General features: G+C 43.3%; 1 protein-coding gene across 3 annotated transcripts in view; it reads right to left on the bottom strand.

The window, feature by feature from the left end:
* Positions 1-13,309, bottom strand: part of LOC109420166 (uncharacterized) — a 422,805-nt gene that overhangs the window by 166,810 nt on the left and 242,686 nt on the right. The window lies entirely within an intron of this gene.

The raw sequence follows: 13,309 nt of genomic DNA, 5'->3' as shown, positions 1-13,309 counted from the left end.
GCGGGAGGCGGAGTTCAGACCGACGATTTGGAAAGTTCAGCGCGACCAAGACCAGGTCATTCGTGACATTCCATATAGCCTACCTCAGGCCCGTACACAGAAAAGGCGAAAAGTTTTTCCTAATCTTGGCAATGGGCGGAGGGACGCCTAGTATATGAACATCGGTAATGGGAGAGGATTAACCTCCAAAACCCCTCACTTGGGCACGAGCTTGGCCTCCCTTACCGTTGCATCTGGAGATCACCACAGCAAACGTTCCCATTCACATACATTGCCGACAATATCGATATTATCAGGACCTATCGGGAAGCAAGTAACATCGACTCTGACCACTACCTGATGATGGTCAAACTGCGCCCAAAACTCTACGTCATCAACAATGTGCGGTACCGTAACCTGGGGTGTAGTTGATCAGTGGGGGAACTTGATCACTCAATTACCCACGGATATTGACTTTGACTACTATTCCATTTTAATGTTACGTCATTGGATTGCGAATGATTAAAACATAATTGTTGCTTCCTTGAAAGTCGATATCCGCGGGTAATTGAGTGATTAGGTTCACCCCACTGATCAACTACACCCCAGTTTACGGTACTGACAACCGTCCCGGCAGGATCAAGACTATTCTTCAATCACTTAACTTAATTTACTGCTCTTTTGTCCACTAGGGCACTGCGCGAGCGATTCCAATTGGAAGCTGTACTTACACTTTGTACAGCGCCTGAATGTATTCTATAATTCCACTATATCGAGCTGGTTGCCGTTGCGCTGCTTTCACTTTCTACGCTATCATGGTAGAATTATGAGCACGATGATATTGATGTGTGGCTGTTGGTTGTTCCTGTTTCCAGTCCGATTGGAGGTCCATTATGGGTTGCGGTTCGCCGATGTTCAAGTATGCGGGTCCATTTGAGCCTTGGGCTCAGAAGAAGGTCAATATAAGCTGCTTTCAGGGGGAATGAGCAACTAACGAAAGTGCCGAGGCTGGGATCAAACCCATGACCATCTGCTCTTGAAGCAAACGTGTGACCAATTGCGCCACGTCCCCGGTACAATCTAGACTAGATCGACTAATGTCGCAACCGTATATGCGCAGAATCTCGAGACAGCGTAGCCGGTTGAAGATGGCGATGAAGCCCCTGTCGAGGACTGCTGGAGTACGATAAAATCAGTACAGGAATCAACGGATTTGGCTGAAAAGGCTGGGAACATGGGGTTGGGACCGTTGTTGGGCCCTCAGCAGCCATAGAGGGCGAGCCAAGGAGAGGACCCTCCTTGGATGAAAGTTAAGCGGAAGAAGAAGAAGAAAATCTCTGGTTGAGGAGGTTACGGACGCCAAACCGAGAAGGCGTAAGAGGGTAGGTGCCAAACGCGAGAAAGGCGACGCCTTCGTCATCAAGACCGAACAGTCTAAGAACTCGGACGTCTTGAAGGCGATGCAATGCGACCCCAAGCTCGTGGACCTAGGAGCCGCCCAAGTAACAAGATTATTTTTATAATGTTTTTGAAGTATTCTTCAAAACCTATTCTTTAAAACCATGCATAAACCAAATTGCTCTGCAAAACGACATCAACTCAACAATAAACCCGCCATAAGACCAAAGGGGCCCACCCTTAGATGCTCTTGGAGAGTTGTTTTAAAATGTCTCTTAAAACTTGTTGTACTTCCCAAGTTGTCCTCAAGGCGATTTGCTCTTCTTGTAGAATTCTTCAAGTGCTTGATAAAACGATAATAAATTTGTTAGTGTAGTTGCTGATGCAGTTTTTATGTCGACAGAAAAGTTTGGTGAGTGAAATTAAAAAAAACACACACAATGAAAATGACAAATTTTTGTAATTGGCATTAATTTATTAAACAAATTGGAAATATTTCCGTGGTGTAACAAGGATGCCAAATGCCAAGCAAAATTCATCGTATTTATGTTGCAAGATACTTCCAAAAATTGCAACGCGCTTCCATTATAATGCACTAATAAAATATTCAAAAATATTATTCCTGGTCATGAGAACATTGTTAATGAGTTTTCTCAACATGGCTTCTATTGGAATCCAGGTCCGTGGTCGGTCCATTATCGGTGGTATCAATCAGCATCACCATAAGATCGTCTTAAATTTCTTTCAACTGCCAGAGTTAGAAGCATTACTCAAGAATACTTATATTTATAGCGTTCTCAATGCAGCCTGATTGGCCTCCATCAAGAACGTCTTAAATTTATTCCAACTTAAACAAGGGTAAGAAGCATTACTCCAGAGTACTCAGGTTTATAACGTTCTTGATGTAAGTTTATGCAAACTCCGTCGAGAACGTCATAAATCGAGTATGCCAAGTTGTCAACAAACAATAAATTATCGCACCGCGGTGGATTTTGTGAACCGCCCGTTCAATTTTATCATCCTCGGTACCGTTTCTAGCCAGGTAGACCTTCTCCGAGAGCCGGCCTCAAGGCAGGGCAGCGCCTCATTCTTCCGGTAAGCATTTCCGACAGGTAAGTAGTTTGTTAATTTTGCAGGTCGATAATTTGACCCCCGATTGCACGGGAATCAACGTCCTGGATGACCGAACAACCTCATTTCGAGTGCTGCAACCGGAGGAATTTGGTACTGCACCGCGTCGAGGTTGGTTTTCCGGATAGGTGTTCTTGATTGATAATCGCTGCCAATGGAACGATGAAAATAAAAATCGGATGCTATTTTTCATGTATCAAACTGTTCTTATGCGAGAACAGTTGCACTTGTTCAAGCTTGGTTGATTGAAGATAACTACGAGAGTCAGTAGCTACCCATCTGCCGTGTACGACGCACGCGGTATTGATGAGCTCTGCCGGATATTTTTTTATTACTGCATAGCAGCGGTGCTATTGTTTGCCTGTCGTTTTGTTCTTCGACCGACTTGGATACTTTGTGAAACCGACTTGCTTTCTCGAGCCATGAGCAGAATGTTTATTAACACCGTTGAATTTCGATTCTCGGTGGATTCCCCCCGGCCGTCGTGGACCGATATCGCCGTGTTTGTAAAGCAGCTGGATGGCGATGTGACCCTCGTGGAAAGCGTCTATAAAATGACGGAGAACCGGAGCATTTGCATCAAATTTGCTTCAGAAGCAGCGATGCTGGAGTGTCTACGAAAAAATCCGGACCCACGTAAATTTGTGTACGCAAATGGAAGTTCGGTAGAGGTGTGTATTATGGCAGCGGGCCGTAATGTACATTATGTGCGGGTGTTTGACATCCCACCGGAAATCAATACGGAAAAGTAAATAGAACGGTTCGTGAAAAGTTCCCAACTAGCCTAGGATTGGATCATGTGCACACTGGCGTTAGGGGTGTGTACATTGACATCGACAAGGAAATTCCACCATTGATGGAAGTGAACAAGCAAAGAGGAAAAGTGTTTTACGACGGACTGAAGGACAAGTGTTTCTTTTGTCACTCAGTAGGACATCGGAGAAACGCCTGCCCAGCAAGGAAGAAGACCAACAAGCCTAAAACTTTTGCCGAAATAGTCAGTACAGGAGAAGTCGAAACAGTAATTGAGGAATCAGATCCAATAGATGACGATGTCGTGGAAGTAGTTGAGGAAATTCTCGAGGAAACTCCGTTAGTGCAGGAATCAAGCGACAAAGAAGAGGAAGAGAAGTCAAAATCGGCTATCAACGATGAGTACTTTGAGCGGACCTTTGGTATTCCGAATGCTACACAGCTAGCGAACAATTTCTACGCTATGATGAAGGAGAAAACCAAGAAACTGATAGCAAGCCAGCGTCGGGCTCAATTTGCTTCATCGGCTTCAGGATCCACAACAGATCGCACTCCCCCGAGAAAGAGTTCGCACAAGAATTCAAAGTGAATTGTATGTAAAATGTAGAATAGCTTGAGAATAACATTTTGTTGTTTCATAAGAAATTCGGCTCCGTTAAGTTTTATATAAAACGCCAGAGCCTTAAAAATAAACGAATTGGAAAAAAAAACTACGAGAGCCTTATAAAACTGAAAATAAATTCAACAGTTCTTGTAGTGTTTATGGTTTTAAGGATTGAATCTCAAGTACTCTTGTATGTGTTCTTAAAACCACAAATTGATGAAGAACAGTTATGCTCAGCTGAAACTTCGATAAGATTAACTAGAATATGTAATGTTCCGATAAAACTGTCATAAAAACAAATAAAACCAAATAGAATCAAAATTGTTACTTGGGCGACGTGCTCAGTATGTATTAAACGTACTCGTACGGGTGAACTGATCATAGAGCTCAAGCGCGACAAAGAGCGAAAGAGCGCCGCCAATTAAAGTATGGCTGAGAGGTCCTTGGCGAAGGAGTCGAGGTGAGGGTTCTTACAGCAGAGGCGACTATGATGGTGAAGAACCTAGATGAGATAACTGAAGTGGAAGAGCTCGTCACGGCACTGTCCCAACAATGTGAGGGGCAGGTGGCCACCGCAGCCTTTCGGCTACGGAAGGGGCCAGCAGGGATACAAGTAGCCTTGGTACAGCTACCTGTGGCGGTCGTAAATAAGTGTGTTAAAAAGCTGAAGGTGGGCTGGTCAATATGTCAACTGACCATTTATGGGCCCCGGAAGTTTGTTTCAGGTGTCTGGAACCGGGACACAAGTCATGGAACTGCAAGGAGATGCGGCGCCGAAGGCCATAAGGCACGAGTCCACCCATTTGTCTGATTTGTACCGGGAAATCCGTGAACAACAGGCATCCAACGGGTGGTCCAAGGTGCCCGGCCTTCAAGAAAGCCTCAGTGAACACAGTGCAGGTAGCGCAGGTGAACCTGAACCACTGTGACGCAGCTCAGCAACTGCTTTGTCAGGTGGTTTCTAAGTGGGAGACGGATATCGCATCATAGCGGACCTTTACCGAGTACCCGCCGGCAACGATATAGACGACGGGTAAATACCCCGTCCAGGAGTTGGTCTCCACTACCTATGAGGGCTACGTGGTCGCCAAAGTAAACGGGGTCTACTTCTATAGCTGTGGTAGTCGATCGAGCAGTTCACGCAGATGCTGGACTGTATGACGACCGTGCCAACAGGGCGAAGGCCGGTGGTAATAGCGGGTGACTTCAATGCCTGGGCCATGGAATGTGGCAGCCGCGGGGTCAGATCCTGCTATACTAGAGACACTGGCCATACTAGACCTGGCTAATGTCGTTACCAAGAGTTCCTTTAGTATTTTTTAGTCGGAACGGAGCGGAGTCGATTATTGACGTTACTTTTTGTAGTCCTGGCCTGAAAAGTATGTAGTTCAAACTGTATAGTAGACTCACAGCGATCACCTGGCGGCTTGCTACAATATCGACAAGAACAACATCAGGCAGCGGATAGAAGAAACAGCGGCTAGGCCTAGGCCAAGGCCTCGCAGGTGGAAGACATCATACTTCGATGAAGGGGTATTTAGGGAAGCGTTCCCCCGTGAGCGAAACCTACTTGGTTAAGACTTCGACGAGCTGGTAGTGGTGCTTTCGCGTGCGTGCGATACGACCATGCCTAGGCGAGACCACCCTAGAGGACCACTAGAGGACTCAAGCGATTGCGGAACTGCGCCGCACCTGCCTACGAGCTAGGCGGCGGATACAGCGAGCACGATCTGAGGAAGAGAGAAACGAACAGCGGGTGGTGTTCGCCGCTGAAAAAGCCGCGCTGAAATCCGAGACAAGCGTAAGCAAAAAGACCTGATTTGAGGGTCTCAGTCAGAGTGCCAATGTGAATCCGTGGGGTGATGCCTACACGATCGTGACGGCCAAGACGAGATGTGCAATAGCTCCTACAGAGCAATCTCCTGAGATGTTGGAGGTGATCATCGAGAGGCTTTTTTCACATGATGATCCTAGTCCTCGGCCTCTTTTCGTAGGACAGCCGGGGACTGGGGTAGGCGATGAGAAGAGAGTCACCGAAATGGAACTTGCAGGGATAGCAAAGTCCCTTAGCGTAGGTAAAGGCCCCAGGTCCAGACGGAGTTCCAAACCTGGCCTTAAAAGTAGCTATAGCAGAGGCTCCCGAGATGTTCAGGTCGACTATGCAGAAATGCCTGGGCGATGGAGTTTTCCCAGAAGCTTGGAAGAGGCAGAGGCTGGTACTATTGTCAAAGGCAGGGAAACCACCCGGAGACCCGTCGGCATATAGACCAATATGCTTGATCGACATGGCGGGAAAGGTGCTCGAAGAGATCATCATCAATAGAATATTGAGGCAGACCAAAAGTGTAAAGTGTCTCTCTAGTAACCGGTACGGCTTCCGGAAGGTTCCGGACGCTATCCAAAACCGCCGGGAAAGCACTCGAGTGTAAGAGAAGGGGGATTCACTACTGTTCAATAGTTACTTTGGATGTAAGGAACGCGTTTAATAGCGTCAGTAGGCCATTTATGTGCGATGCGCTCCTGCATCTCGGGATACCCGGGTACCTGTGCAAGATTCTCCGAAGTTACTTCCAGAATCTATATTTTACGACACAAAGGTGGGTCGGAAGTGCTCTCACATAACCTCATGAGTTCCGCAAGGTTCCATCCTGGGTCCGGTGTTATGGAATGTCATGTACGACGAGGTGTTGAGGTTAGAGTTTCCGGTGGGAGTGGAGATTATCGTCTTTGTTGACGACATTACGCTCGAAGTCTACAGTGAGTCGACCGAGGAAGTGAAGTTGACAACCACCCACTCGATCAAGGTTGTGGAGGCGTGGATGAGGTGCAGGAAACTGGATTTGGCTCACCACACATCTGAAGTGATGGTTGTGAACAACCGGAAGTCGAAGCAGCAAGCGGTGATTCATGTAGGCGATTGCACTATCATGTCGAAGCGAACCGTCAATCACTTGGACATGACGATTGATGATAAGCCCACTTTCGGCAGCCACGTTGATTACGCCTGTAGAAGAGCCTCCACACAGCTATAGTGACACTGTCCCGGATGATGTCCAATAGCTCTGCGGTGTACACAAGTGAGCGCAAGCTTCTGACTAGTGTCGCTACGTCCATACCGAGGTATGGCGGTCCGGCGTGGGGCACTGCACTACCGAAAGCTACCGTGGTAAGCTGGAAAGTACTTATAGGCTGATGTGCCTCTGACGGTTGCGAGCGCGTACCGTACCGTGTCACACGACAGGCTCTGCGTCATCACAGGGATTTTGCTTATCGGCATCCTGATCAAGGAGGACATGGAGTGCTTCGAAATGCGTGGCACAAGATGCATATGGAGGACTGCCAGGTTAGCCTCCATGGTGAAATGACAGCGCGTGTGGGACAGTTCCAACAAATGAAGGTGGACCCACAGGTTGAACCCGAGGGTAGATAATTGGGTTGGGCGCCATGTGGCGCTATTCCACTTGACTCAGATCCTTTCAGCCCATGTTTGCTTCCAACAGTATCTACATCGTTTCGGTCATGCTGGTTTTCCTGAATGTCCAGTTTGTGCTGGTTTAGAGAAAACGGCGGAACACGTTTTGTTCGTGTGGATGAGTTTGGCTGGAATACCGTTTCAACGGCTATCACCCACACGTCTTGAAGCTACAGAGAAGGTGACTCAGAGGATGGCTAGTGCAGACGCTATGCAAGAGGTGGTCCAAGGGTTCGAAGTCGGCAACGTAGGTAATACCGGTACTCTGTGGTCGAAATCGACCCTTACAGCGTTAGTGTAGAATTAGCAAACGTTAAAATACACAAAAATAAAAATTAAAAATAAAATAATCTTGAATGATTTAATGGTCGCGGGGAGAACATCCTGAAAGCGTTGCTGTCGTGACATCGGTCTACTGGGTTGTATCCGAGCCTGTGGTTGCAAAAGGGTCCCCTTCAAGGTCGGGGCAAGTGGAGGCCCAATAATGTCGACCCTGCCTGCCTTCCGAGGACAAATAGAGGAGCGAGGACCACTCGGGAAACTGACTATTTAAGCGCCAGCATGCAACCTTGGTTTGGTGAACTCTCCAGAGCGAGTCATCGATGTTCGTTGCTGCAGTTTACGCAACTAACCTTGAGGCTGCGATATGTACCAGCCCCTCTCTGAAACATTGTCTTCTTAATGGTTCAGGAGAGACGAAAAGTTTCAGTTGTTCAGTGGCCCGAGGTAAAAGTAGTTCTGGCTTTCACTTTGTTTTGTAGAAGACGGTCCTTAACCCTACACTACCTGAACCTCCCTGTTCAAGTGCCTGTTGAGCAGATTATGCCCCCATGGTATTAAAAAAAAGAGACATGGCAGTCTCCACTTGACAGCACATATGACTATGTAGTTGCATGAGGCTTTTAAAACTTTTTTAATAGTTTTCTTGTATAAAAGATTCAGAAATCATTCATCTAAATTCTGTTGCTTCTCAAAGTCCTTGAGGATATGTATGGTTACACCAACTATCATGAACAACGCCCCACCCGTAACTACCACAATTAGTAGCATTCCTGAATTTCTGGAATTCTTTTCCTTCCCGGTTGTTCTATTCACAATAGCCCCAGGCACAACCTCTACATAATCATAGTCAAATACTGATTCTTCACCTCTCTCTCTGCTATTATTCGCCAGCTATTGGCAGTAGTATTCAATGCTATCACAATTGCAATTCAATGGTAGCACACCACCTGCTGACCGCAATTGGGTAAACTTTATGCCCAATCGCGCTTCGATAAGGTCTACACTTCCAACTGGAACCGGATTTTCCACTACCAGTAACATCTGACCGTACTCGGTACTGACCACCATGTAGTTGTTAACAACAAATTCGAAATCTATCGTTTCCCTGAATGGCAACCATTGGGCCTTGGGTTTGATTTGGGTGACAAAGATCTCCGCGCAGGTAGACAACCTGACGGAGGTCGATTCTTGCTCGAACTTGTATCGAAGTTTAATGGCTAGTGGACTCGTTTTGGCACAATCTCCCATAAGGGAGAATTCCATAGAGGAGGGTCCTTTGGCGTAGGTGATCACGAACCGTAAACATCCAGGGGTTGTTGAGTTGTACATCGCGACCAAATCGAACCGTGGTGATTCGGTTTCATTGAGAACATGGTTTTGGGTTGGGATTATTTTTGCAATTGTGGCCACCCAGCTTGCTCTCTTTATGCTGCACAGATTTGTAATGGACATCTGGGAACAGCCGGAACTGTTGTAGTGCACGGAGCACACTTCCGAAGGTTCTAGAGTGGATACCGAAGTTGATGCAATGATGAACGCTAGATGGATGGAGGAAATCATTACGGAGTAAACTTATCGAGAGCTACTCTCCAAATGATAATAGGACGAACGTCTCGGTAGTATTCATATCAGTTCTGCTTAATTGATGTGGGCGTTGATGTGAAGTAATCAAAATGGACGGGAAACGTGGTTCTGATGGCAAATGGATTCAAGCTAGTCCTTAGCTATAATGATAATTATAATTATAATAATAATAATTAGATGTTTGAGGAGAAGGCTATGACGGAGGTGCAAAACAGTATGGAACAAAATGATATGCAGAAACTTTACGACACTGTAAATGCCAAGCTAAGAAAAACAGCTCTGTCCTCAGTCATACGCAACCCGAGCAGAATAATAATAAAAATCATAACAAAAAAATGTTCCTGGAAGACCAATTCAATAACATGTTTAGTTAGGTTCAATAACAACTTAATAACAAAGATTCTTGCAGTGAATTTCAAAATTTGCTATTGTTGTGTTATAGTTCAACCCAAACTTGTACATTTTCAATAGAAGAATAATAACAAGACTTGATCTACAACAAAGTATATTATTGAAATGTTATTTAGTGGATGAATTTTAAAAACTTGATCATAACAAAATAAGATTGCACAACAAAACATGTTGTAAAAAAGTAATTATTTGATAAGTTATTAATAACAAATTATGATATAAAAACAGGCTATACGATTATGTTGTTATAAATTTGATATTTTCCTCTGCTCGGGAATGACCCAGAGGATTAGTAAAACTATAATTGTTACCAGATCAAGAGAGCACTTCGAGATTATCGGCAAAGGTAATCAAAGAACTGAAGAACAGTAAGGCCATATTGTCGAGCTCTTGCCAGAACTTTTTAAGCACGGTAAGTAGGGGTATTAGGGGCATAATGGACACCCTAAGCATATGAGCATGTAAGACCTGTATAACCGACAAAAACTTAACATATTATCAGTTGGCTTACAACTTTAACTTGTTGCCTACGTATTTCAATCATTTACAGCTGGTAGAATGTCATTATTGTGAAGAAATAATGAATTGAAAACCGTGTGTTTTTTGGGGCTGGCAGGAAAGGTACGGGGCGAAATGGACACCCATCGGGGCATAATGGACACCCATACATATTTTATGCTGTATCTTTGAGAAGTAATTTTCCAACGGAGATCAATACCACAGATATAATACTCCATCTTAGACGAGTTTACATAACTTCAAAGTTAATTAAATAAATTTTAGGCTAAAACAATCGGATTGATTTTTTTAAACTCTCTAAAACGCCTAACAGTATGCAACGCGCGTACATCCATTCATAATTGCCCGTGTTCATTTTGCCCCGAATAGACTACATTTTGAGTAAGTTCTGATCAAAAATGTAATACTGCATCCATTGCTAAATCTGCGAATACATGTAGATAAGCTAAAAATTCACTAGGTTGTATGGTGGACACACTCAATCACTCGTAATACCTTATTTGCTGCTGCTTCGAAATTATAAGAAATCCACCATATGAAAAACATACTTCAATTTCAATAATATTTTGGTTATTTTAAAGGGAATATAAATTGTACTTTTGATAAATAGAACAATGACTGTTCCTTTACACTTATGCATTGAAAGTTTTACATAAAAGTCAACGGTTTCGGCAAAAACAGGGGTGTCCATTTCGCCCCGGGTGTCCATTATGCCCCTAATCCCCCTAAGTGCCTTCTAAGTGGTAAATCCCAAAATATTAAAATGGCGAAAAAATGCAGAATATGCAAGGAAGAAGTGAAAGTTATCTATCAAAATTAATAAAAAATAAAATAGACTTCAGTTTACGAAAAACATTTATTTATGTCACTATTTTTTGTTGATTCTACTTCACAGTCATATGCATACATTGCACAACGCAAATGATCAATATTCCAACAATTAAAACTAAAATCATTACAACTGCCAATGCATAAAACTTAAGATCCTCTCTTCTATGTCCCTTTGTTGCATTGAATATTCTCTTGGGATCATGTCCACTTGGATTGGATCCAAAATCGAATGCATCACCATAAAAACTGCTGCAATTCCTGATCCAGTTAAAATACCCATTGTAAATCTCGCACATGCACTGACTTCTGTTGGAATGGTTTACTTTGAAATCTTCCCTAAGAATGCCGAAGCTATCTTCGAACCGGCGACGGTACTCTTCATCGATGTCCATCAAAGTGAGTCCAGTTTTCAGCATCAAAAGGCTCCCGAAAACGGTGTCCACGAAAAAATACATGCCAGCTGAAAACTCATACCGAAAACTACTACCCAGCGGTGAGCAAGGCAAGGCCGGGCGAATTCCTTTGGTAATGACCTCAACACAGGACCGCGGATCAGTTGATTCCAGCTTGTGCAATATGTTAATGAAGATTATGTGCCTGTCATTACAAAATGCAGCAACTGTGAGTCTAGTGCTGTTTGGCTCTGCAATGAACTCTATCGCAATGTCCCAGCAGTTCCAGGAGTTTGAATTGAGAATCGTTACGATGTTGTGTTCCGGATGGGTCCGTTGGGAAGAGTTGGGAGTCGGTCGAATGGCTACCGGCTGCACTTGCCACGGGTCAATATCTTCAGAACACGGTGTTGCAAGGGTCAGTTTGGAACATTGTGTGCCATCGAAACGTAGACTACAGTGAGCTGAGGAAGCTAATGCTTCATAGAATGCAGCTAAAACAATTCCTAGTGTTAAATAATTGGAAAACATTCGTCTGATTATGAGATACATTTGGTTCCAATTCGAATCCAATGCGTTTGGAATACAAAATGAAATAGTTGAAGTGCCCCAAGAAGAACTAACTTCTTTGATATGTGGGAACAAAATCATCTGCTGGTAATGAGGAAAATGTGACACAAGTGTTGTCATTATCGAGTAGTGAGTGTGGAAAGCTGTCAGACGTAAGGGCATTTTTTTATTACCGTACGGGATTGGGCCGAAGGGTCCCAGATTTTCATGAAACTTTTTTCCACAGGTGGGACTCACGGATATATGACCAAAACAAAACTGAGAAAAATTCAGGGTCGCCTATTTTCCCGTAAAACTCAGGTGGAAATTCTTTGTTCTCCCCTGACACTACTGTCTGAAAAATCATAGCTCAAGAACGAAGCATTGAGAAAATTCGTAAAGAAAAGCCGGAAAAACAATGCCCGAACTCGTAAAAAAATATATTTGAGAAGGTTATTCCATAAGCTTTAATTGCTGAAATTTTTGGAATGCACTTTTTTTTCGTTTTTGAGTTATGGCCAATTTTGTTGAAAAATGTCCAAATGTGTCATATAAGCTTTTTCTATGGAAAATCATAATTCAAGGACGAAGTATCGTAGAAAAAAAGTTTTTTTAGTAGAAAAATTAAAGCAAATTTTCTAAGAAATCAACAAAAAATATGAAAAGGGAAACGTTTTCAACAAAATTTTCCACAGTAAAGGAAATTTATAAAGAAAAGCCGGAAAAACTATGCCCGAACTCGCGGGAAATTTTCAAAAAAATATTTTTGAGAAGGTAGTTTTATAAGGTCAATTTTTGGAATGCACTTGTTTTCTTCTTGCACTTGTACAAGAAAAAAAAAGTCCATTCCAAAAATTTCAGCGATCAAAGCTTTTGAAATTACCTTCTCAAAAATATTTTTTTGAAAATTTTCCGCGAGTTCGGGAATAGTTTTTCCGGCTTTTCTTTTTGAATTTTCTTAACGGTGGAAAACTTTTTCCACTTCATTTTTTTCTTGATTCCTGAGAAAATTTGCTTTCATTTTTATTAAAAAACTTTGTTTCAACGATGCTTCGTTCTTGAGTTATAATTTTTCAAAGAAAAGGCTTATATGACACATTTGGACATTTTTCAGCTAAATTGGCCATAACTCTAAAACTAAAAAAAAGTGCATTCCAAAAATTTCAGCGAATAAAGTTTATGAAATCGCCCCCTTAATGCTAGAACTAGGTAACTCGTTTTGGGAAGTACAGGTAAAAATGGCTGGTAAAACTTATTCTGCTATAAAACAAACACTTTGTTGGTCTTAAAAGAAGAAACATTATGTGTTTTTGTAATTTCAATCGACAAACCTTTGATTATTGTGGCGAACGTTCAGCTGTAAACAAATTGCTCGTGATTTCGCAAAATCAGTTACCTAGTTCT

This window comes from Aedes albopictus, chromosome 2 (genome assembly GCF_035046485.1).
Source record: "Aedes albopictus strain Foshan chromosome 2, AalbF5, whole genome shotgun sequence".
NCBI classification, from domain to species: domain Eukaryota; kingdom Metazoa; phylum Arthropoda; class Insecta; order Diptera; family Culicidae; genus Aedes; species Aedes albopictus.
This window is presented reverse-complemented; position numbering and strand designations above follow the sequence as displayed.